Source organism: Monodelphis domestica, chromosome 2, assembly GCF_027887165.1.
Source record: "Monodelphis domestica isolate mMonDom1 chromosome 2, mMonDom1.pri, whole genome shotgun sequence".
Lineage (NCBI taxonomy): Eukaryota > Metazoa > Chordata > Mammalia > Didelphimorphia > Didelphidae > Monodelphis > Monodelphis domestica.
Genome location: NC_077228.1, coordinates 439,281,434 through 439,309,411, shown reverse-complemented (window position 1 = coordinate 439,309,411; position 27,978 = coordinate 439,281,434). Strand labels below are relative to the sequence as shown.

General features: G+C 36.0%; 1 protein-coding gene and 1 long non-coding RNA gene across 7 annotated transcripts in view; one reads left to right on the top strand and one right to left on the bottom strand.

Annotated features, from left to right (window-relative positions):
- ZDHHC14 (zinc finger DHHC-type palmitoyltransferase 14) overlaps positions 1 to 27,978 on the bottom strand; it is a 322,669-nt gene that overhangs the window by 142,681 nt on the left and 152,010 nt on the right. The window lies entirely within an intron of this gene.
- On the top strand, positions 11 to 27,321 carry LOC103096398 (uncharacterized). Its single transcript, XR_463117.2, has 4 exons — positions 11 to 114; positions 2,759 to 2,936; positions 3,542 to 3,736; positions 25,104 to 27,321. It is a non-coding gene; the product is annotated as an uncharacterized LOC103096398 (long non-coding RNA).

Below are 27,978 nucleotides of genomic sequence, written 5' to 3'. Positions count from 1 at the left end.
TGTTAGAGAGGAAACACCAGGAAGCATGTCTGGAAAAGACTGGATCTTGATCCCCTCCCCTACTATACTTCCTGTGCCCTTTCAACTGTCTCAGAAATGTTCTTCTCACTGATGGTAAGCTTGAAGATTTCCCCTAATAACCAAATCCAACAATTAAATACTTCAACTAAAAGGTCTTTTATCCCCAAGGGGAAATATTGACTGCAATGCTTACAGGTTTATTCTAGGGTAAAACACAAATGTCTTTTCACCTCATTGTCCTCCACCTTCTGGTCAAACAGCCAGAGAAGGAATCCCTCTCAGCCAGCTGAAGCTTCTTAACTGCTTCCCCACCCCCCAAGGTTCCATGGGAACTGTCTCCCTATCTTAGTTGATTGGCATTTCACAAAGTTCTGAGTTTCTTTTTGCAGATACGTTTGTCATAGCCCAATATCTTCATTTACAATATACACATGTGTATATATACTTGCCATTTCACAGAAATACTTAAAGACCCTAAATATACAGAGAGCAAATGTCCAGAAAGCAGAGTTTGAAAAATCATTGTGGTACAGACCATAATCATTGGGCCAGATATCCCTGTGGCTACAAATACATATCCACTGTTCAACAAAAGGAAGTTTAAGACTCAGGTCACTAGATACTGTGCCCAGAGAAATGAAAGGTAGCACCAGAAGGACTACCTGAAGAAACCAAAATGAGAATGGAGATGAGTTGACTTTGCATATACAAAGAGACATAAACAACTAAATGGAGCAATCAAAGTTCTGACAGACCAATTTTTACATTATTCTTGCTTCAGTTCACCAAGTTGAAAGCTCTAAATTCAGAAAGCTAAAAAAAGATAAGAATGTCAAGCATCAAGGATTGGTCACTGAATGATTAAAAGTCCATGAATGCCTGGCACACAGTAAGCACTTAATGAATATTCTTGTTTATATTTACATATATATATACATATATATATATATATTACATAATATACATTATATTTATTTCATGAATAAAGATATGAAGGACAATATTCTCCCCTAAACCATTCATTATGGTACTCTAGATTTATAGAAAATGGCCATCCTTCTCAAACCCTTCCCTCCCAAAGCACCCAGACATTGCCCTTGAACCTCTGGGTTCAGATAGGTGAGGGTTTTTTCACTTTATCTGGATTGGAATTAGCCTTTAAATGTATATTAACAAAAAAACCATTTCTAAACTAGTGAATTCCAAAAGAGTAAAACTAGTGAACATCGCACCATGAATACTGTCTGGTTTCCCTTCATATATTGTCTGGCCTCGTTAGAATGTAAGCTTTTTGGGATAGCTAGGTGGTTCAGTGAATAAAACTCCAGGAGGTCCTGGGTTCAGGTCTGGCCGTTCACATTTCCTAGTTCTGTGACCCTGGACAAGTTACTTAATCCAATTTCTTAGCCATTGCCGTGTCTTACAGTTGTTACTAAGATAGCAAATAAGAGTTAAAGAAAAAAGAAGCTTAAAGAAAAAAGTTAAGAAAATGAAAGATCCTTTAGCATAGGGATGATCTGAATTTGCTTGTATTTTGTATCCTCTGCTCTTTACTGTCGGGCACACATAATAAATGATTTATTATTCATGCATTTATTATTCCAAAGGGAATATGAAGAGTGAGAGAAGGTTTCTAGCCCAGAGAAGAGTTAGATGCTTCAAAAAGAAACTTAACCTTCACTCAATAAGGCCTTTTTATGGAGCCTCATTAGAAAATATGGTGTTGCACAGAAGTGAATTTTTTTCAGTTAAATTAGAAAATTTAATCTCTTAAAATATAAACACTTTCTTAAAATGAAAAAAAAAATTTTGATAGAAATTTTCCTAGAATGGAGTATTCTCATCCTTCTTGAGTAGGAGATTCCTACTTTAACCTCTTCTTCATAATTTAGGGTAATCAATTATTGGATTTGTCTTGAAATACAGGAATAACCTCAGGGGTCATGTGATTTAGACTTATCACTGAAGCTGTTATAACTTCCACTCTCACTGTTTCAAACTTGAACAGCCTAATCCCCCAATGTTTCCACTATCTCACGTTTGTTAAATCAGTGTTGAATCAGTTAATTTTCTATGAAACTCAAAGGACTGCAGTAGCCTGCCATAGGCTTCAGGCCTTTTCTGTGGAATAGGAGTATGGGTTTTGAAAGAGTTATTCCTCTGGGAGTCCTTTCCCTGCTTCTATGGTTTGCCACTGAAGAGTAGGCTTTCTGGAAGCCCAATTTCTGAATGAACTGGTATTGGGAACAATTGGAGGGATTGATATTCAAGAATCAATAACTCAAAAGCTTGTGACTATGGGCAGATATAACTGTTGGTCAGTGTCAGCAAAGTCCATTTGTATTTACCAGAACAAAAATGAGTACAACATATAGAAGGAAAGATGCAAGAATATAGAATTAAATATTTATCATTAACTATCATTTCTATTTCTTTTATTTAAAAAAAACAGACTCCGAGAAACCCTTTTTTATATTCTCCTTTTAAAAAAAATTTCCCACAGTTACATAATTCTTGTTGTCTCCCTTCCCTCTTTCCTTTTCTTTCCTATTTTTCTAATACGTTATCAAGACAGGTTCTCACTGGGAAGAGCATATGTCAAATACAATCAGTAATAGGAAGGAAAAACCATTTTTTTCTTGTATTCAGTAAATGGCAGTCAGAGAAAACCATGATCAGAAGGAGGCAAGACATCAGTGGCAACTTCTTTCCCTCGTTTTCATAATTTCCTTCATAGGTATCCTGTTCTGTGATTGCTCTCAGACAGCAGTAAAGAGGGACCAAGATTCAAGCTTTTGTTCTAAGAAGCTGGCTACCTCACAGCTATGGTGAGCTGCTATTTGTGTCGTCATTGAATCAGAGGACTAGGGGTGACTCCAGAAACTCAAGTCCAACTCCCACTACTTCTAGCTAAGGTAACAATCTATTTCTGACTTATTGTTGGCAAAGTATGATATCTGAACATTAATTTTCCAATTCATTAAGAAAGCAAAGAAGCAAGGAGTAAGTTTAATGTCTTAAGTTTGATTGAGAGAGAAAAAGGAGAGAAATCTTAAGAGATGGATTTCTACATAACCCTCAACAGCAAGGTTACTCAGTTCAATGAATGTCTGCAGTCTAACTTTGTAGAACCTGCTTACTGGATTAAATATGGCTGAATGAGAAAGCAGGGAGCATCAGATAAAAAAAAGATAGGGATCCCGACCCCAAATACCACCTCTGACAATGACTATGACTTTGAGCCAATCACAAAACCTCTTTGGGGGAGGGAGTATCTTAGTTACTTCATTAATAAAATGAGTGAGATGGAATAGATGACCTCTAAGGTGCCATCCAACACTAAACCTTTGCTCCTATGAGAGAAAGCAATATAAGCAAGCATTAGAGAATTGAGTATCCTATGTCCAGTAAAGAGACTAGGGGAAATTTTCCAGATACCTGTTAATAATACAATAATTGTGTTTCTGCTAGTGCCAAGTAATAGTTATGTGTCTAAAAAATAGGTTTATTTCTCTTCTAGGGGCAAGGGTGAAAAGGTGAGGGAAATACTGCTCTACTCTTCACTTTATGAGTCAGGATTAATTGAAAGAATGAAAGAAGTGCTTCAAAGAGAAAGAAAGAAAAAAAAGTCTCAAGAGGCAGAGGAAAATGCTAAATTGGGTCAGCAGGTTGAAGGAAAAGGCAGGGAAGAAAGACCAATGGACATTTGGAGCAGGTAGGGGACTCTTCCTGTGGGGTTAAGATAACTTGGGGTTTGTGGATCCCAAAAGAGGTACATGGAGATTTAAAGAAATCTGTAAATTCTATCATAATTTAAAAAAAAACCCCGATATGCATTTAAACATAGTTGTTTCCTTTTAATCCTAGGCATGTTATTGTATCTCCTAAAAAACATTATTCTGAGATGGGATCTACAGTTTCACCAAAGGGATCCACGACCTAGACTGTAAAGATTAGTTGTCATAGAACTTGGGATGATTGCCTGGAGAAAATAAGATTTAGGGGGAAGAGGGTGGAGCATGAAAGCTGACTTCACGTATATGAAAGGCTGTCATGAAGAATAGCAATAACAGCAATAACAGGAATTAGACTTACTCTAATTGTGCTAGGGAGCAAAACTAAAAAACAATGTGTGGGAATGGCAGAAAAGTATATTTCAAGCTTAACATAGGAGAAAATATCTTAATATATAGAACTATCTAAAAGAAGAATAGAATTCATTAAGAGGTAGTTTGTTTCTTCTTGTTGAGGATCTTCAGGAATCATTGGGGAGAATCTTATAGACAAGGTTTTACTTAGGTACAGTTTGGATTGGATGAGATGCATCTCCTTTTATCCCCAAGAGGCAGAGATTCATAATAAGAGCCAGTGTGATAGATGGAACTTCCAAGATGTAGGTAAAAATAGGGAATGATAGCCAGTGGAGACAATTCATTCTTCAAAAAATTCAGACAAATTCTGGAATATGAAAGGAACCCTTGGGTCACATCCATTATAAATTTGAACAACTTGTATCAGTTTCTACTCTATTAGTACTAGTATTAGTATTAGAAAGAAAACAAGAGACCAATCTCCTTAATGAACATAGATGCAAAAATCTTAAACAGGCAAAAAAGCAAAAGACTCCAGCAAGTCATTACAAGGCTTATTCACTATGATCAGGTGGAATTTATACCAGGAATGCAAGGATGTTTCAATATCAGGAAAACCATCCACATAATTGACCATATCAACAAGCAAACCAAAAAAAAAACAAAAAACCAAACACATGATTATCTCAATAGATGCAGAAAAGGCCTTTGACAAATACAACACCCATTCCTATTGAAAACACTAGAAAGTATAAGACTAGAAGTGTCTTTCCCAAAAATAATAAACAGTATTTATCTAAAACCATCAGCAAACATCATCTACAATGGGGATAAACTAGATGCATTCCCAATAAGTTCAGGAAGGAAACAAGGATGATCCTTATCACCTTTATTATTCAACGTTGTAGTAGAAACACTAGTAGTAGCAATTAGAGAAGAAAAAGAAATTGAGGGTATTACAATTGCGGATGACATGATGACCTACTTAATGAATCCTAAAAAGCCAGTGGAAATAATCACCAACTTTAGCAAAGTTGCAGAATACAAAATAAACCCACATAAGTCATCATCATTCCTATATATCTCCAAAACATCTCAGCAGCAAGAATTAGAAAGAGAAATTCGATGAAAAATCACCTTAAACAATATAAAATACTTAGGAATCTATCTGCCAAGACAAACAAAGGAACTATATGAACATAAAAAAACACTTTCCACAGAACTAAAACTAGATTTGAGCAATTGGAAGAACATAAACTATTCATGGGTAGGACGAGCTAATATAATAAAAATGACCATCCTACCCAAACTTATCTATCTATTTAGTGCCATACCCATTGAACTACCAAATAACGTTTTTACTGAATTAGAAAAAAACCATAACAAAGTTCATTTGGAAGAACAAAGGATCGAGGATATCCAGGGAAATAATTTTAAAAAAATACACAAAGGAAGGTGGCCTTGCAGTCCCAGACCTCAAACTATACTATAAAGCAGTGGTCATCAAAACAATTTGGTACCGGCTAAGAGACAGAAAGGAGGATCAGTGGAATAGACTTGGGTTAAGTGACCTCAGCAAGACAGTCTATGACAAACTCAAAGACCCCAGCTTTTGGTACAAAAATCCACTATTTGATAAAAACTGCTGGGAAAATTGGAACCAAGATAAACTCAGAATGGGTGAATGACCTGAACATAAAGAATGGAAATATACTATTTACTTATATTTACTGGAATACTATTGTGCTAAAAGGAATAATAAAGTGGAGGAATTCCATGGGATATGAACATCCTCCAGAAGTGACTCAGAGCCAAAGAAGCAGAACCAGGAAAACATTGTACACAGAGACTGATAAACTATGGCACAAATGAACATAATGGACTTCCCCAGTAGTGTCAATGCAATGACCCTGATCAACTTGCAGGGATCTATGAGAAAAAACACTATCCACAAGCAGAGGACAAACTGTGGGGGAAAAAAAACACCAAAGAAAGGCAACTGCTTGACTACAGGGGCCAGGGGGATATGATTGGGGATGTAGACTCTAAATGAACATCTTAGCGCTAATACCAACAACATGGAAATGGGTTCGGATCAAGGACACAAGTGATACGCAGTGGAATTGGAGGGGTGGTGGGAGGAGAGGGAGGAAAAGAAAATTATTTTTGTATCCAATGAATAATGTTTGAAATTGACCAAATAAGAATTATGTTTAAAATAAAAAAAAAACAAAGAAGTCAGCTTCAGCACTGATCAAAATTTAAGACCAAAAAAAGATCTAAGTATTAAAAGATCTAAATAAAATCGGGTCTTCTAAGATTATTCTCCCAGCAATAGTAGATTGGAATTCTTTAACCAATAATTAATATTTCCTTCCAAATTATCCTTTGAAATAGCTACAGACTGGGAATGGTATGCCAAGATTGCCATGGGATGAATAAAAACTCTCTATAATGGTAGCCAAGGAGGTCACAGGATCATAGCTTTAGAGCTATAAGACATCTTAGAGGTCATTGAGTTTAGATCTTTCATTTTACATGAGAAAACTAAGATAAAGAGAAATTAAATTATTAGATCAGGTCACACAGTTAGTAAATGTCATGAGCTGGATTCAAACACATTTCAGCATTTTATATACTGTAAGTTGGAGGAACATTCTATGATAAAGGATTGGGTGTATGAGCTTGTATGAGGAGGCAGGGAGCAGTAGGAAGTTGTAATAAACTTTGAAGAATAAATAATGTCTTGATATTACGTTTCCTGACAGATCCATTTAAGTCTCTGCTGCTTCAAATATAATGGAGGCTTTCCCCATTCTCTGCATGTCATATATTGCAAGAAAAGGGCAGTTTAACACCTTATGCAATTTTCAGAAAATGATATGAAACTGAAGTCAATTTTCCATTATAAATTCCCTCAGGGTTGAAAATGCTTTTGGTCTATAAAAAGTACAACTACCTAGAACCATCAGCCTCTTAGCAACGATTAGTTGGTTAATAAAGAACAAAACACAGTATGCATGGGATGAAAATAACTTATCATTTACATTCGTAGAAAATGGCTTTTGGCTCATTTGGAAAGACAATTATCTTGTCCTGATAACATGGGTGTCATAACTTAAGACAATTTTGGAATATAGACTGTTTTTGATTGGGAAAAATGTCTAGCCTATATTTATTATTATTATTGATTTTAATGATACTTGCCCTTTATGTAATTATTTAAGGTGTTCAAAGTAATTTCATTGCTGTCTTATTTGATCTTTACAACAACCTTTGGAGGTAGGTGTTATTATTATCCTTTTCAGATGAAAAAATTGAGGTAGAAAAAGGGTTGAATGCCTTAGAGTGATGAATGAAGATTAAGCCTAAAAAACAAAAAATAGCAAACAAACACACAAAGCAAACAAACAAACAAAACCTTACCTCATCTCCCTAGGAGAATGTATACTAAGTATAGACCATATATTATACTATTATATATTATATATATGATATTATACCATATACTATACTATTATAGACCAAAAGGTATATATAGGTATAGATTCCTAGGAAGAAGAGGGGTAAGGGCTAGACAATGGAGGTTAAGTGACTTTCCCAGTGTCCTCCAACTAGAAAGTTCCTGAGATGAGATTTAGACCCAGGAACTCAATCCACTCTCAATCCATTACTGAATCACCTCACTGCCGCCTTGGATGGGTCTTAAAAGAGTCTGAAATTAGCACAGCTAGCAAGTGTATAAGACAGGATTTGAACACACATCTTCCTGACCTTAAATCCAATGCATTGTGTTGTCTATTAACTTAAGGAAGAAAGTTCAGGAACATGTAGTCAGTTTTCCCCTAGCCAATAACAAAATGTCACATTGCAGCTTTCCAAGCCTCATCGTATTTGATCCTCACAAGCACCCTCTGAAGGCAGGGCAGACATTAGCCTTCATTTCATAGGTGAGGAAATTTTGGCTCAGGAAAGTCTATCAATCCAAGGTTACATAGTGAGTGAACAATTCCCAGGTCATCTGACATCCAACTTCAGAGGATATTAGTAAATGCCATTTCATGTTCCCCTGGGCATTTTCAACTAACATAGTGGATTGGACTTCACTTGCTCAAGTTGTAGCTGCTATTTTTCTTTACCTTGCCATTTATTATCCTATGTTCCGCACCTAGAAGACATGGCCTACAGTGTTACATGTTTTACACTGTAGATTGCTTTCACATTAATACATCGCAACTGACATTCTGTGCCATAATGGCAGGGGTGGGACAGAGAAGAAATGCTATGTAATTATCCAACACAGTAGGCTATTTTGGTATCAATTAGAAGGCAAGGTCAGAACAAACAGAAGCATACAGGAGGTCAGTTCACATTTACAGCTGTAGCTAAGGCACAGTTAATTTCCAGAGGAAGATGAAGCTAAAATGATCCAATATCTGACTTTTTATGAGGGAATATGAGGCAGTTTTCATTTTTTTCAACAATGATATGAATATTTAATGCATTTATTTTTCACCTTTTTCTGATTATCTCAATTACATGAATAAAAATCTCACTAAGAATACGTTGACAACATAACGTTTAATTAATCTATGATTTTGCCCTACAAGCTTTGAAGATTATCACAACACTCACATTTGACTGAATGACAGACTATAAGCATAGAGACCCACTGAAAAGACAGATTAGAGGAAGTATTCTTAACTGGGTGTGTGTTTTGGGGTGGGGAGATAAAATCTATTTATTCTTTCTCAGACTGTTTTCAAAGGCAAAAAAATAAAATACAAAAGAGTGCAAAGGAAACCAATGATCTTGAATTAATATTTTAAAAGAGTAATCAAGTTCCTAGGCTCCAAGTTAAGAACCTCTGTCTTAGCCAAAGGATGTTCACTGCTGGTAAACAGAAGTAACAGTCTAATCACATGCTAACATGATAGATGATATCATTCATTCTTTGTAAAAGTACTGGACAGAGCCAGAACAAGAAATTTTAAAAGCCTGGGCAGGCAGCACTAAATGCAGTCTCAAATCAGTTATGTGGAGATACCTAGAGATTGGTCTCAGCACATGGGGAGACCCCAGAAAACCACAAATCCAGTAATAGGGAGCCCACCACCCAGTACAAAATTCAACTGCCATAAGAAAAAAGGACAGGAAGAAGTAGGTCATTTACAACTTCCTTGTTTATTCTTGCTGCTAAAGGAAGGAAGGTGTCAAAATGTAAATATAGTAGATGTTAGAATCATACAAACTTTTAAAGTCATAATATTAATTTTTTGTGTCTTCCAACAAATAAAAGCTCACCATGCCATAGTTAGGCATTAGCTCATACTATTGACATGAAGAATCAAAGCAAGAGGTTCCTTCAGAATCTCTAAAGAGCTGTCTTAGCCACTTATTAAAGGATCAGTGCCACATATAGACAATGCAAAAAGGCTTTTCTTATATGGATCTTTATCGCGACAATCATACACAAGGGAAGCTATGTTGTTCACAAAAGTATCCTTGAAAACAAGATCATATATCTTTATCTAAGCATGGCTTATGAAAAGTAACTGAGCCATTCCAAAATCTGTTTGTAGAATAGAAATCTCACTCAAGGCAGATATGATTTCCATAAATATTTTGTCTCAAGATATTGCTGAGCACAGAGTAAATTTGATGGGACTCAAATTTCAAGGGATTTTGACCCTTAACCCCCACACTTGGACTTTAGCAAGTATGATACAGGTAGTTCAGTGAACAACTTTATAAAATTGTGTCTGTATTGTCTGAGTCCTATGAACCAAGTTTAGTCACTAGTATACATTTCAAAACAAGCACCAATGATGGATAGCATATCTTTTTTTAGTGACTGAAAAATGTATTATATGGAACCCAACTGACAAAGTATATTTTCTCCTATCTTGTATCTCTGATTGTTGTCTAAACCTTATATGGATATTGAAGGGTATAATTTAATTTCAAAACACTTTTTATAGGAACAAAAAAATTTCTGAAGTGTTTGATTACTTAAATTATTGTAGTCACATATTTTCAGGTAGCAAGTCACCTCGTGGAATGAAAATAATAGAAGAATATGAGTAATTGGGGAAAAAAAACCAAATGGCCAGCCTTAATACCCCACTAAACATCTAACCAATTTATGAACTACCAATCTGGTAAATTTCCAGAATTCCAAGAAGCTGGAATTCTGAGAAGACTTCAAGACCGCATTTATTTGTCACATCCTACTTTCATTATTTCTATTTGGATACATATATACTCTATATCCTTCCTGAACTATGAGTATAGGGAAGGCAAGGGTTTTATTGTTTATATAAATCCTTTGGTTTCAAGTATTGCCATACATGTAGTACTGCACTTAATAAATGTTCACTGAATAAACTTAATCTTAAACTTAAACTCCTGAGAAAATAGCTGTGAAATAAAAACCAAGGATTTTCATCCAAATTGCCTCTCTGCCATTGCCTCCACAGTCCCACCCAAATCTAGTTATGCTTCTCAAACCATTTTCTTCTATTGCTACAAATTTCATTTTCTTCCCTACCTTCTTTCCTTGGGACTGGAAAAGAAAACACCAAAACCAGAACATTTCTGAGATGAAAATCTTTTCAGTTCACTTTAACCCTCACGGAAAAATTTCTGAGGATTGCTAGTAGTGAAACTGCCTGCTCTGCCATTTGTGAAAGAAAGTGAAGAAGCAAAAGAGTGAAGATTGGTTCTAGGAGAAACCTGGGGAATATTCTTATGAGATGTGATAGGAGAATATTTGGAGAAAAAATCTTTACTAATAGATCATCAGCAGAACTGCAAGCAGCAATTTAACATTATATATCTACAAGGACAGGGACCATCTTACATAAACTTTGTATGTCTCTCAGAGTACGCTGCTCTGGCTCTCCTGATGAAATTTCTTGAAGATATTAAAGCTTTGAAATACTTATTGCAAATTTTAGCTACTTTTCAACAAGATCAGTGGCTACAGCATTTGATAAAGGCTGGGAAACAGAATAAAAGCTTCAGAATCTACTAAAAAACAATAAAAGCAGGTGAATTTAGGACCCATTTAGGATTTCTTGACAAAGATAATGGAGTGGTTTGCCATTTCCTTCACCAGCTCATTTTTGAAATGGGATTAAGTGACTTACCCAGAGTCCTACAGCTTGTAAGTTACTAAAGTCACATTTGAACTCAGTAATATGAGTTTCCTGACTCTAGGGCTGGCATTCTATCCACTGCCCCATCTGAACTTGACCCCCTTTGCCCAGGATCACACAGTAAGTAAATGTCAAAGGCCAAATTTGAAGTCAAGTCTTCCTGACTTCAGACCTGGTGTTCCCTCTATTTCTCCACTTAGCTGCCCTTTTAACTTAATTACTTAAGAGCATAAATTTAGAATAGGAAGTGGCCTCAGAGGTGATCTAATCTAAATCTTTCATTTAATAAACCATGAAACCAAAGACCACAGCAGGAAATTACTTGTTTAAAGTTACAAAGGTGATAAGTGCTACAGGCAAGACGTGAACCTTCACCTTTTGACTGCAAATTCACCGCTGTGTGCTATAAATGTTGTTGACAGTAATAACAAGTTACTGTCCAAAGCTGTTGATTCCATCATTTAGTATTTGAGAACCATCTAAGAGTAGTTGTTGAATATGAGGCTCCACGTTTCACCTCAAAAGGTTGCTGAGAAAATTTTCAAGACTGGATTTCCATCAAATGAGTATTTTGCTATACAGTGAAGTACCTTGAGATCCTAAGTCAATGGTGGAACAGTTCAGGACTCCTGAATCTATAGTGCCAATTCCCTTCCTGACACACTGTAGCTTTCTACATAACGGAGGTACTTATCACTTGGGGGGTTGGTGTAGGGTGGTGGTTTACAAAACTGATGAAGCTTAGGGACCCCTTATCAAAAAGATATGTAAAATGCATGAAATAAAATACATAATATTTCTTGACAATGCTTTTAAAAGTAAAAACTATTATACCTTTTACATATAAAATACAATTTTGTATATAAAACTTTCCTATAAAAATACAATCATAGAAAAAAAGCATGAAGAGAAGGGGAAAAATTAACTTCAAATTATTGCTATACCTTAAGGCAGGGGTTCTTAATATTTTGGGGGTGTGGTGCCTATACATGTTTTCTGAGAATCATGTTTTTAAGTTCATTAAATAAAATGCACCAATTCCTTTGAAATATGATATAAAGGAGTTTTTCTCATTTAAGTTCTCAAACTCCCTGAAATCTACCCAGAGTTTCCATGAACCTGAGTTAAAAGAACCCCTGAGGATTTAATTGAGGTTTGGGCATTAAAAGATCACTCAATTGCAAATATGAATGACATGGGTTTTGAACAATGATACATGTATAACCCAGTGGAACTGTTTGTCAGCTTTGGGAGGGGGGAGGAAAGATGGATAGGATAGAACCTGAATCATGGAACCCTGGAGAAATAATGCAAATAAATAAATAAATAATTGAGAGAATGGTGAATAAAAGAACCCCTGCTCCTGTAGTTTTATTAGTTTCCTGCAGCTAAAATTGGACAGCAGTGGTAATTTTTAAAAATAATATAGGAGTGAAACAAGGATGCCCATTATCACCTCTACTATTTGACATTGTACTAGAAACACTAGCAGTAGCAATTAGAGAAGAAAAAGAAATCGAAGGCATCAAAATAGGCAAGGAGGAGACCAAGTTATCACTCTTTGCAGATGACATGATGGTCTACTTAAAGAATCCTAGAGATTCAACCAAAAAGCTAATTGAAATAATCAACAACTTTAGCAAAGTTGCAGGATACAAAATAAACCCACATAAGTCATCAGCTTTTCTATATATCTCCAACACAGCTCAGCAGCAAGAGAAATCCCATTCAAAATCACCTTAGACATATTAAAATACCTAGGAATCTATCTCCCGAGACAAACACAGGAACTATATGAACACAACAACAAAACACTCTCCACACAACTAAAACTAGACTTGAACAATTGGAAAAACATTAACTGCTCATGGATAGGACGAGCCAATATAATAAAAATGACCATCCTACCCAAACTTATTTATCTATTTAGTGCCATGCCCAGTGAACTCCCAAAATATTTCTATACTGATTTAGAAAAAAAATAACAAAATTCATTTGGAATAACAAAAGATCAAGGATATCCAGGGAAATAATGAAAAAAAAAACACATATGATGGGGGCCTTGCAGTCCCAGACCTTAAACTATATTACAAAGCAGCAGTAATCAAAACAATTTGGTACTGGCTAAGAGACAGAAAGGAAGATCAGTGGAATAGACTGGAGGAAAGCGACCTCAGCCAGACAGTATACGATAAACCCAAAGATCCCAGCTTTTGGGACAAAAATCCACTATTCGATAAAAACTGCTGGGAAAATTGGAAGACAGTATGGGAGAGATTAGGAATAGATCAACACCTCACACCCTACACCGAGATAAATTCAAAATGGGTGAGTGACTTAAACATACAGAAGGAAACCATAAGTAAATTGGGTAAACACAGAATAGTATACATGTCAGACCTTTGGGAGGGGAAAGGCTTTAAAACCAAGCAAGACATAGAAAGAATCACAAAATGTAAAATAAATAATTTTGACTACATCAAATTAAAAAGCTTTTGTACAAACAAAACCAATGTAACTAAAATCAGAAGGGAAACAACAAATTGGGAAAAAATCTTCATAGAAACCTCTGACAAAGGTTTAATTACTCAAATTTATAAAGAGCTAAATCAATTGTACAAAAAATCAAGCCATTCTCCAATTGATAAATGGGCAAGGGACATGGATAGGCAGTTCTCAGATAAAGAAATCAAAACTATTAATAAGCACATGAAGAAGTGTTCTAAATCTCTTATAATCAGAGAGATGCAAATCAAAACAACTCTGAGGTATCACCTCACACCTAGCAGATTGGCTAACATGATAGCAAAGGAAAGTAATGAATGCTGGAGGGGATGTGGCAAAGTAGGGACATTAATTCTTTGCTGGTGGAGTTGTGAATTGATCCAACCATTCTGGAGGGCAATTTGGAACTATGACCAAAGGGCGACAAAAGAATGTCTAACCTTTGATCCAGCCATAGCACTGCTGGGTCTGTACCCCAAAGAGATAATGGACAAAAAGACTTGTACAAAAATATTCATAGCTGCGCTCTTTGTGGTGGCCAAAAATTGGAAAACGAGGGGATGCCCATCAATTGGGGAATGGCTGAGCAAATTGTGGTATATGTTGGTGATGGAATACTATTGTGCTAAAAGGAATAATAAAGTGGAGGAGTTCCATGGAGACTGGAATGACCTCCAGGAAGTGATGCAGAGCGAGAGGAGCAGAACCAGGAGAACATTGTACACAGAGACTAATACACTGTGCTATAATCGAATGTAATGAATTTCTCCATTAGTGGTGGTGTAATGTCCCTGAACAATCTGCAGGGATCTAGGAGAAAAAACACTATTCATAAGCAAAGGACAAACTGTGGGAGTGGAAACACCGAGGAAAAGCAACTGCCTGAATACAGCGGTTGAGGGGACATGACAGAGGAGAGACTCTAAATGAACACTCTAATGCAAATATTAACAACATGGCAATGGGTTCGAATCAAGAAAACATGTAACGCCCAGTGGATTTACGTGTCGGCTATGGGGGGTGGCGGGGAGGAAAAGAAAATGATCTTTGTCTTTAATGAATAATGGTTGGAAATTATCAAATAAAATATTATTTAAAAATATATAATAAAAAATAACATCAAAATGCCTTGATTGGAATAAAAACTACATTTACAGAGCCTAAAATGCCATCTTGCCATAGGCTAATCTGTGTTGATACAGAAAGTTTATGAAAGAATGTTTGCAAAAGGGACTGCTATGTATTGAAGAAAACTCATCTCAGAATAAAATGTATGGGTTGAAAAAAATTTTTTTGTGTCCTGGAACCCTTTGGCAGTCCAGTGAAACTTATGAATCTCTTCTCAAAATAATTTTTAAAGATGCATGAGATAAAACATATCACATTACAAAGGAAACCAGTAATGTTGAAATATAGTTATCACAATTTTTAAAAAAGTTGACAGGCTCCAAGTGAATCTAGATGGAAAGAATGCATGATTAGAAATGGAAAGTCTTGCTCTTTCTTGACACTTAACTAGCTTTGTGACCCTGCCCTGAGCCAAACTATGTGACTTAATATCTCAGTGCCTCTGTTTCCTCATCTATAAAACAAGGAAAATGGGACCTACCTTCCAGGGTTGTTGTGAGGATCAAATAAATTAACATATTTAAAATGCTCTGCAAGTCTTAAGTTCTATATAAATGTCTAACCTACAATGATGATGAAGCAGTGTTGCTATTGTTTGTAAAATGGGGATAGTGAATACTTGCACTACTTGCCTTAAAGGCTGTTCATATCAAATCCATTTGTAACCTTAGCACTACATGAATGTAGTCACTATTTTTCATGGTGGGGAAGCCAAGTGCCGGGTGGATAGAATGCTGGGTCTTGAGTCAGGAGAACTTGAGTTCAAATCTGGTCTCAAGACATAAACTACTAGCTGACTTGAGCAAGCCACTTATGGCTGTTTTCCTCAGTTTCCTTATCTATAAAAATTGACTGGAAAAATAAGTGGCATGCATCTTTGCAAAGAAAACCTCAAATGCAGTCACAAAGAAACTGACATGATTAACTTACTGAACAAAACTGAAAGACAAAATGAATTATCTAACACAGGTGAGAACCAAGGAGATCCCTTGATTTTAGCTGGAGGATTGAAGAAAGAGATCCACTGAGGGACATTATAAAAGGTGTTCACACTTTTAAAGCCCTTCTTAATCAAGCCCTTTCTCCTCTTTCCCTTCTTTTTACTCCTCTCAACCTACTCTTTGATCCAGCTACACTGGCCTTTTTTTTTTGTCTCTTGTTCCCTTTAGACACATCATCTCCCTGTTCTGCATCTTTTTGCTGGCTGTCCCTCCTGCCAGGAATACTCTCCCTCCTCATCTCCCCTTCTCTGGCTCAAATCCCATCATCCTCAATGCTTACACTACCATTGCCTTTCCTCTAAGAACACTGTCCACTTACAATGTACCAATACCTATGTACAAAGATATTTGCACATTTTCTCTGCCATTAAAATGTAAAAGCCTTGAGGTCAAAGTTGGAGTTTATTTTTCCCTTTCTTTGTATCAGCAATGCTTAGCACAGTATCTAGAGCATATTAGTGCTTATTGAATGACTGACCCTCTATAGCCCTTCCACTTCTCCTTAAAATCCCCAAAACCTCAAAGTATGAACAAAAACAAAATCCTGAGTAACTAAACCATTCTAAACATTGCAACTTTCCCCATCAAGGTTTCAATATATTTCAGAACAGCATACAAAATGAAATGGGAATTTTTGGAGAATTTTGCTGAAGCCGTAACAACACATGAAGGCACCAGATGCTCCAGAAATAGTTTAGAAACTGTACAGCCTATGACCAAATACTTAACCCAATTTTTATAATAAGACACTGTGTAAACACCCCATAAAGGGGAAAGACAAAGGGGAGGGCCATAAAAGTTCTCATGGATTTTCCAGATTACCCAGGCACCTTGTCCCTCACCCCAGTGATATGGATTCAAGATACTTGTACTTTTAAAGTCTTTAACTTTGGGGGGTGGGTATCTATTCATTCCTTCTTTACCATAATGATAAATTCTATCTTTACAACGTTACATTAACCTCTCATCTCTATTTTCTGCTAGAGCTTTCTGTTTTTGTAAATTATAGCGCAGACATTGCTCAACAAGAATTGAGGGAAAACAGTTTTTTAATCTAAGAATTTTCATTTTAAATTAAAATCTGCCTTCTGAAATTAAACCTTTTTATAACTCTAGTGTCAATGTGGTCTCATCTGATAATGAGGGCTTCAAAGAGAAAGGTAGTTTTAAGTCTTCACAACTGTGAATCAGTCACTTTTCACTGGAGACAGAAGATAAGTTACTTCCTAAAAATTCAAATCATGAAAACAACTTCAGGAAGTACAAACCCTCAGCCCCCAAAAGTCATTTCTCTCTCTCTCTCTCTCTCTCTCTCTCTCTCTCTCTCTCTCTCTCTCTCTCTCTCTCTCTCTCTCTCTCTCTCTCTCTCTCTCTTTCTCCCCTACCTTAGTATAAGAGATGAAAATTTTAATAGTGTTTAATGAAGTTAAATACTAGACAGTCTGAGGTTTATTTTTAAATTATATTTAAATTAAATTTGATTATCTAGACATCATGCATCACAGAGTAAAATTTATCAGTATTAATTATTAAAGACCATCTTTATCAGAACCAACAACTACTAAATTTTATATCACTTTAACTTAGAAGAAATGAATCTAAATATACCTTTCAAAACTGAGAATCAGTATTTGCAATGTGTCTTGAATTTATTCTCAGTTTAATTTGTTTATATATATATATATATATATATATATATATATATATATATATATATATATATCTCAGTGGTTCCTATGTGAGTATATAAAAAGGACAGATGCTTTATAACCTGTGTCAGGTCACCTATCAAAATTAGAGGAATTGTTATAACCTTTCTAGATTCACAGAATCAGAGTTGGGAGGATATTGCAGAGGTCATCAAATTCAAATCAGATTTGAATAAAAGTCATTTCTATGACATCCCCTCAATTCAGATAGAATTACAGATCAAATCAAACGCCTTAGAAGATTAAAGTCAAGAGCCTGACGTAACATAATTATACTTTCAAGAATATATATTCTTGGACAAGTGAATGAGGTAAAACCTTTCCAACATTCTCATCACAAATCCTTCCCCAAAAAACTGCTTTTCTATGTCTGATGTGGGAATAGGAATATGACAGTTCCAGGCACAAGGTCATTTGAAATATATACATATATATATATATCCAGAACCTAATCACCTCTCTCCTTAAGGAAATAGTAAACATGCACCCTCTAAAGGAATTACCAGTTGATTGATGTTTAGCTTGACTTAAAAGCTGCCACAGTGCATTTTAACTTCAGTTACTAAAACATTATATAATAAGTACCTACCCTATGCCAGACTTTAAGCTAGGGGTTAAGGATGCAAAGACAAAAGCAAAACAGTTCTCAAGAAACTTATGTTCTAGTTTTGGAAACAGAAATATAACTATAGATAAATATCAGATAGATTATTTTTGAGGGGGAGATCTTTGTTGGATGTTCATTTAGGTCATTCCTGCAGCCTCGAAGAGTCCACCAAGCCTTAGTCCAAGACTCTTCCTTTTCTTTCTACATTAATGTAATGGGCCTATATCTCTACATAGGTCTCTACAATGTCTCTACAGTAATGTAATGGTGGACAATGAGGCCCAGTTGTTAGAAGCATCCCCACTTGACCCTACCTGATGGAACTACCCATATCAATTTTGGTGAACATTATTTGGAAGTGACTGATGATGCAGAATGGAGGGGCCTTGCTGTCCACTTTAGAATATTTGAAAATATTATCTGCTTATTTCTTCACCTATTTTTGGAAGACAAATAAAAGACCTTTTGCATAGCTGCTGGGCCAATACTGATTGTGCAGATAAAAGGCATTAACCAAACAAATGAAGATCTTTCTTTCTTGGTGATGCTTGAGGCAAGTAAGTTAGTGAGAGAAACGTAACAGCAATGACCTACTCTCTCCACTTTGACCAACACTTGGCTGTGACAATATTGGAGCCATTTTTTCCTTAACTATGCTTTTCTGCCCTTAGTTGAGAAAATATTAGAGATGGAAAAGATTAGGTTACAACCTTATGAGCTTTGAAATATCACAAGAGTTGCTAGTCAGAGTTCTTAGAACTGGAGTCCATACTGGAGTTTTCTAGCTTTTCAGGACTGACCTGGTTCACTCAGCCCAATAGTGGTTTGACACTGAGAAACTTGTCAAAGCTACAATATTAAAAGGACCAAAGCATTTGAATTTCCTACTATCAGTTTCTAGGACAATAATGGCAGGCTACATCAAGATGCATGAACAGACTGGATATGATGAGGACAGTCACAGTCCGGGTTGTACAAGAAGCCCAAGGGAAAAACTTCACTATAGGTAAGGAAAATATCTTAAAAGATTTCAGGAAAACTATTTTAAGGAACTCCTGGTTTGGGACCATATCACAGAATTGGGGGGAGGGGAGTAATTAAAGTTATTAATAGGAAGATCCAGTGTTAAAAACCTGCCTCACACACTTACTTAGATGACCCCTGACAAATGAATTAAACTCTCAGTGCTTTTACCTCCCAGAGTAGTTTTGAGGTTCAAATGGTATTAAATAGGTAAAGTGCTTTGCAAACTTTAAAGTACTATGTAAATATTAGCTATTAATCTATTAAAATTTTAGAATTAAATTTATATAATAAAAAACTATGTTACTACATAAATGTTACTTATTAACATTTTAAAATTAATAAATATCACTCTCCTTCTCCTTCACTAAAAGTTTATAAAATCTGGCTGACAACTTCATACTACATGATAATCATTGAGAGAAGCATACAGATGAGAGAGAATACCAGAAAGCACTCCCCTCCTCCTTCCTCTCAGGGTTGTCCCTAGAACACTTAGGGGACACAGTTGTGGCTCATTGGGATCTAATCTGCCAGTGGATTTGGGATTAAGAGAATTGTTCCTCAGTGTGTTATAAGCACAAAAGAATAAAGTTTAGGGCAATGTTCACAAGTTCACAGGCAGGGGTTTGTTCTTGTTTTTTGACTAATACTAAATATATTTAGCAATGTTTTTCTATTTCCTTTTCTGTCTTATGCAAAATTAATTTCATTTCCCATTTTAGTTCTTCTCTCCTTATTCATGAAATACTCAATGCAGCATCTGATCTTGTACTTATTTTTTCTTTGGATGGTTTAAAAATATTAGAAATCACAATTATACTTGATCACATCTTGTGGGAAGCATTTCTGATGGAGGGGGAGTCATTGTGATCTTTCCCCTAAGGCTTTCCCATAAGATTAATCTTTCTAACACATAAATATAAAGCTGTCACTCTCCTCAGGTGTCTCAATGTCTTTCAAGTAACATCCAAACCTCCTAAGCTTAGCTCTCCACAATGTGGCTTCTTTCTTATCAAATAATCAATAAACATTCATTACGATCCTACTATGTGCACTATAGTCACAAAGATGAAAGAGGTCCTGACCTCATGGATCTTACTTTCTAACGGAACGACAAAATATGTATGTTTATACATATATACGCACATATGATAGAGCACTAAGCCTGGAGTCAGGAAAACCTGTATTCAAATCTGGTCCAAGAAACTTGGTCCAAGTCCAACTTACTAGTTGTGTAATCTTTAGCAAAGTCAATTAATCTTCATTTACCTAAGTTTCCTCATTTATAAAATATTACCTATCTCCCAAGATTGTTGTGAGAATCAAATAAGATAATTTGTATAAAGACCATGACAAGGAGTAAACTATATAGAAATGCTAATTATTATTATTACTATTATACATAAAACCATGCATATATGAATATGTGGATATTTCTTAAAATTTATTTTAGATGTAAAATATATTCCATGATTTCTCACCTGAGAAACTCTGTTTCAACTATTCCTTCTTCCTAAAATACACCATCATTGTCTTCCTATTAAACTATGTAGGCTTCCAAAAATCTATCTTGAATATCAACAGTTCATAATGACAATATGGTTCACTCCTTTCGTTCTAGCCTTATCTTATACCTTTAGCATCCTCCCCTCCTCCCCATCCCGTATCTTCTTAGAAAATGGGACTTTCTTAAGTTCTAGATCATTTTTGACTTGAAGAAACACTTCCCCCAAAAAAGAATCTTGGACACACGCTTCCTCCCCCATTTAAGAAGGAGCTCTTTACTAAAATCAAGGCCTTTGAGGAGTAAAGGTAATGAACTGTAGCAAGCTTGGAAATTAGGAAAAATAAAACTGGGGAATTGGTTGACTCTTTCACTGTCTATTCTGGATATGTTCATGCGCCTAAAATCTTGGATGAAGTATGAACCCCACACCTGGCAGGTAATGCCATAACCATCTGACAAAGCCAATAGGATATCATCATAATATCCAGAATTTATTTAAAAAAAAAAACAGTCCCCAAAGCCTAAGTGCAAAAGTAAACTTTTAAAGAGCTTTACCGATGATAACTCGTTTGCTCCACATACAATTCTGAAAGATAAGTGCTATATTTGTTTCCATTTTGCAGATAACGAAACTGAGTCACAGCAGTACTACGTAACATCTTTAGTGTCGACACAGTCAATAAATGTATGAGACAGAGCTAGAATTTAGGTTTTTCTGACTAAATCCATGTGATCATCTAGGTACCTCTTCAAGGCATTCAATATTGATCTGTTCATCTATACTTGCATGTGTTAAATCTTAAAATTAGGTTCTAGTAATAAAAGTAATTTTTTTTTTAGTTTTATTAAAGATTAAGAAATAAAGAAAATACAAAATAAAAAAGCACATGCCTAGGAGGGCCAAAAGGCCCATTCAATTTCACTTACACTACATCTTGAGGGACACGTGTTGAAAGCCAAAGCCAAGAACGGGCAGGCGGATACAGTCAGTTTAAATAATAATTTGTGATCTCGACCTCAGGGAGATTAGAGAGAATTCTGGGAGCTAGCAAGGACTTCTGGGGATTTGAAGTCTGGGGTTCAAATATCCATTTTTACACAGGGTCCTTATTTATACCCTGAATGCATAGAGTACTTATGTGTAGTTTATACTGTCTCTCCCTCCCCTGAAGTGAAAAGATAATTTTAGTATATATTCATACTGGCTATCCATCAAAAAATTTCATGCAAATGGACAAATTGCATTTCAGATTTTAGTAGCGAATTTATACAAATGTTTTCATGGAGAGCTCTGTGTATGCATCAGTTTGGAGTTTTCTTCTCAAAATCAGGGAAATCTATGAAAATAAACTATCATCTGCAAATCCCAGAGTTCCATTGGAGAATCTGTGAAGTAATTTTCATAATCATGCAATGCATAGTAGTGGGTGTTTAATAAACAATTGTTGAATGTATGAACCAATGGTAATTGATGGATTTACAGTGAAGGGGCCACTTCCACCAACATGATAACAGAAGTCTCCCCAGAGCTCTAGCATGCAAATCACAAACAATGACACTTGAAAGTGAGGCAAAAATATTCACCCAGCTTAGACACAAATTGTCAGAATGGTTCTTTAATGTTGCAGCACAACAGTGCTCTCCACTGGGGAGGGGAATGTGGCAAAGATTAAAAAAAAAAAGAGAGAGAGAGAGAGTTGGAGAGAGAAAACTGCAGGTGGGTGGTCTTTGTTCTATCAGACCTCCCACACAAGAGAGAACCTAAAACACCAGGAAAACAAACAAAGCTTGCAAAGCAGTCCAGAGGAAGCATGGCTCCTCCATATACTCCCTTCTATGTACCCAGAGGAGCCTTTCCACTGAGTGGGCAAGAAAGCATGTATATAATCCTCCCTAGTCCTTTCTTTCTCAGTGGCGCATCTCACCTTCAGTTAACTCTGATGGGGCTCAATATATAACATAGGAAGGGTTTGGCACAAAGAAAAAGCATTTAAAAAAACCTGCCCTGTCGGGGAAAAAAAAATATTATCCTCTTGATAAAAAGGAATAGAAAATCCAAACTCAATTTGTGAAAAGATGGTGACACCAGGTCTCTCCTTTGAGCCTAGTACTAGAGGTTGGGGAATGGTCTAGCATAATTCAACCCTTTCATCCAGGTTCAGCACAAACTCCATTGTGGGTCAGATAGAAGTAACTTTTTTTAAATCTTTGTGGCAGTGCAAGTCAAGTGAGTTTGATGTTGCTGCATCTGAAAAACAACTCTGATTAACTGTTGTATAATGGAAAAGCTATGAGTTGGGGTATCTTAACCTTTTGACACTTTGCTTGGTTATCAAAGTCTTCTATATTTTAAGAAAACATTGAGTAACTCAGGATATAAAAGATCATGTTAATTGGTCATGACATGACTGTTTTGCCACTAATTGGAGAAAGAGACACTACATGACAGAGTCTGGTTTTGGAGTCAGATGATTTGGGTTCAAATCCCAACTCTAACATTTACTGCCTCTGAGTGAAAGTCAACTTAATCTCTTTGGGCATCAGTTTCCTGATTTATAAAATAAGAGGGACAGCTATGTGTTCCAATGGAATAGTACACTACAAATAAAGTCAGGAAGATCAGAGTTCAAATGGAGTCTTCTGTGACCCTGGACATTTCATTTAACCCTGTTTGCCTCGGTTTCCTCATCTATAAAATGAGATGGAGAAAGAAATGGCAAAACACTCCAGTATCTCAGCCACGAAAACCCCAAATGGGGTCATGAAGAGTTGAACATGATTAAAATGACTGAACAAAAAATGAGGATTGAACTAGATTATCTCTAAAAGACCATCAAACTCTACATCCTATGACTATAATTCAATTCCTTAAGTATTTATTAAGTACCTATGATGTGCCAGACCATGGAGATACAAAAAAAAAAAAAAACCCATACCACACCACCTTTTCTCAAAGAGGTTACATTTTGCTGGGTTTTTATATGAGTGGGAGAACAACATATACAAACATATATAAATAACTTTCAAAAAGATTAAATGACTTCAAAACGAGAGGGGCATAGGACTAAAGAAATAATGATTACATTTATAAGAGAAGCATTTTGCAGTTATTATCTCATTTTATTATTATAAGAACTGAAAGGCAGGTGCTATTATTATACACATTTTATGGGAAGCAAAACTGAGGTAAAACTTGAGCCATTTGCCCCCAAACTAGTAAATGTCTAAGACTAAATTTGAACTCAGAGCTTCCTAAATAAAGCTATAGCACTTTATCTACCACATTACTTAGCTGCCTCTAATACATGTAATGGGAGGAAGTGGTGCATCAACATTAAAGGACCCTACGTATTTCAAGAGGTGGAAATGAGAAGGGAGAACATAACAAGGCTCAAAGCAAATGCACAGGTAAGAGAAACAGCTAGTAGGACAGTTTGGCTAGATCAAAGAATCTGTGAGAAGGAATCAAGAAAAATCATCCTGGGAGGGGAAATGTTGGACCCAGATGGTGAAGAGTTGGCAAAGAGGACTTTGTATTTAGTCACAGAGATTAAATAGGAAGCCATGTAAACTCCATAAATAGCTCTGTGTGTGTGTGTGTGTGTGTGTGTGTGTGTGTGTGTGTGTTGGGGGGAGGAATGATATCGTTAGATCCATGCTTTAAGAATACATGGGTCATGGGGATATGTTTGGGGATGTAGACTCTAAATAAACATCCTGGTGCAAACATCAACAACATGGAAATAGGTTTTGATCAAGGACACATGTAATACCCAATGATATTGTGTGTCAGCTGTGGGAAGGGTGGGGGGGAGGAAAGGGAGGGAAAGAATATGATTCTTGTAAGCAAGGAATAATATTCAAAATTGAATAAATAAGTTAACTCAAAATAAACAAATAAACAAATAAAGAATACCAATTTGGGAATTATGTAGAAGATGAATTGGACAGGAGACAGACAAATACAGGAGACCAATTGAGACATTGCAACAGATTGGATGAGAATTAGTAAGCATCTGAACTAGGGGAATGGCTGTGTAAATAGAGAGATGGGGATGGATATAAGAGAAGTGGTAGTAGAATAAAGACTTGGCAACTGACTGGATGTGGAGAGTGAGTCAGAATGATGATTTAGGAAGACTATAATGACAAAGCAGGTTGACTAGGAAAATGGTGATGCTTTCAATCTAAAAGGGGGAGATACAAGGAAGGGTAGCTTTTGTGGAAAAAAGAAAATCAGTTCTCTTTTGGGCACAGCTCGAGATGACTACAAGATAGCCAAATAGAGATGTCCTGCAAGCTCATGAAGAAATATGATGCAACTTAACTCTACTTCTTTGTTTGGTAGGGAGGATGCTTCTTCTTGGTATCTTTAAAGAGGGATGAAGAAAAGCCAAGTGCCTAACACCTGCTCACAGTGGGCATCATGACATGCTTTCTCTTGATACTCACTCCTGATGAACAAGAAGGTCCTCAATATAATCAACTGGCAAGCTTCTACATCACAGACAGTGAGAAAAATGATGTGTGTCAAAGTGAGAGAGGAAATGAATTAAGTCTTTATCTTCCCTTTGAGTCACTACGACTTTGTGATAAACAGGTTTTGGTTAAGCATTTTAATTAACTGGTTTGTAGAATATGAAAATTATTTTGGCTGTAGAGATTGTCAATACTAAACAAAAAAAAATAAAATATAAATGCTGTCATAGAATAATCAAGTTTTAGAGATAAAAATGACTTTGGAGATGAGAGAGATGAACTGACTTGTTCAAGGTCTAATAATTAATAGAAAATACTGGATTAAACTCTGAATCTCTTGACTTTTAAGTCAATTGCTTCTTTCATTTTACATAAATAAATATATATGTATAAAAATACATATAATTTTGCAAAAGATAATATTTTTAAAAATCACCCATACTTACCCATCCTATACAATTCTCATAAATGTGTTCACAAAAGTTTGCTGTGGAAGTTTCACCAACATTCTAGAGGCCTTACCTTCCTTTCTCTCAACATCACACTCACATACACACGCACATATGTGCATGCATTTAAATAGACATATATATGTATAAATCCTGTATTTTCCTAAGTGTGAGTAACTCCCAGTGAGGAAATTTCCTTTTTCAACATATTCTTAGCAATGGCTTTTCACTTTTTAGTGTTAACTGCTTGGCACTGGAAAGATAACTGACTTGCCTTGAATTACCCAGATTCTATGACAGATAGTATTTGAATCCAGAACTTCATTATTCTGAGAACATTTCTCTATTGATTATACCACACTACCTTTCATAAATACACATGCGCACACACACACATTTTAGGCAAGCACTGCTGAAAATAAAGGTCAAGGCCAATATCTGAGTAGGAGGAGTTCACAGGGATTCATTTTTGGGGAAATATATACAATTTACAATGATCTCAAACCATTGGAGAAAGCTAAAGAAATCTGATTTGGACAGATTGAGTGTAATGTTTCTGGATACCAGTTTGAAATCTCCAGTAAGCAGTTAATGATCTAAGACTAAGGCTCAGGGGAAAGACTAGGGCTGGATATATTTCTGCAAGTTAGTTAAAACCCATGGAATCTGATGAGGTCACTAAGTCAGAGAATGTAGAAGAGGGCCTCCTGGTTCACTTTAGCTTCCTGTCTCCCCTGATCTCTTAGGAGACTGATGAAATCCCACTTTCTGGAGGAACTTTTACCCCTCACCACCACAATCCTAACCAGTAAATTCTCTCTGAGATTGCCTTTTCATTATGTACATAGTTATTTACAAGTTATCGCCCCATTAAGATGTAAATTCCCTCTGATTCAGGAACTGCATTCTGTTTTTCTTGGTTAAGTTTGTGTTCAGCACATAGTAAACACAGAATAGTTGTAGATGTACTAACCTGGCTGAAGAATTCATCCATTTACATGGTACACCTCAAGGTCCAGAAAATGACAATGGACTAAAAAGGCATTTTGGATCTAAGTAAATTATAACAAAGTAGCAACAACTTGCAAGTAAGTGGTACAAAATCCTACATCAAGGCACTTATTAGCAGAAAAGGAATAGGTTAATTCATGTAGCAAAGGAAACCAAATGTCAGAGTGCCACCCTGAACAAGGGAAGCTTGGGAAGGCTGCCACAAGGTTCTGAGGATAGTCTGTGAAGGATTTACAGCCCCAAATCCCACCTTCTGCAAGAGACTTTTTATGATATCTCCAACTAAGATTATCCTCCATTTTCATTGTATATAATTTATATAGTCAGAGTTGTTAGAACATGAGTCCCTGGAAAACAGAGACTGTGGCTTTGGCCTACACTGTTGCAAATAACTGCAACTTTGTAAGTGGAAAACAGAACAATGAAACAAACCCCTAAAATCAAATGTGCTTGAACGGAAGGACCCAACTTGGACCAGGTGTAAGCTCTGGTCCTCTGAAGGAAAACAAAATTAGTTCTGACTAAATTTTCAATAATGTTATTCCTTTCATTCTCTTTTGAATGTACATGGGTTTTTACTCTCCTGATCCAAAAATATAATAATAGCTAACATTTATATAGCACTTTAGAGCTGGCAAAGTGCTTTACAAATATTATCTCATTTTATCCTCACAATAACCCTGAAAGGTAAATACAATAATCCCAATTGTATACATGTAGAAAATGAGGAAACATTAAAATGACGTGACCAGTCATTCAGATAGTACAATCTCAAGAAGAATGTTAACTCATGACTTCCTGTCTCTAATGCTATCTCTCTACCCACCTCTCAATCATAGATAAAGCTAATAATGTATCTTAAAAGTAAAATATAAATATATCTTTATTCAATTATATTCAAGGACAACTGACTGAGTACTTACTGTGAGGTGGGAATTGCATAGAGTATTGACAATGCAAAATGAATAAAAATCCACATATTAACTGTCCTTGAGGAATCTAAAGGGAAGATAGGAGGTTAAAGGAAGGGATACAATATATAATAGTAATAAGGTAATATATGATGGGGCAAAGGAGAAATTCAAAGGTAAGGAAGAATCAGGGAAGCTTCCTGTAGGAGGTGGGATCTGAGGTTACCCTTGATGGGAGAGACAGATTTTGAGCAATGAGAGGGGAATGTGTTACCGATATGGAAGGATGCATTACACAAATGTTCAAAAAGGGAAATGGGTGCGATGAAACCTGGGAATGCCTATTAGTCTAGTCTAGTTAAAATGTAAATGT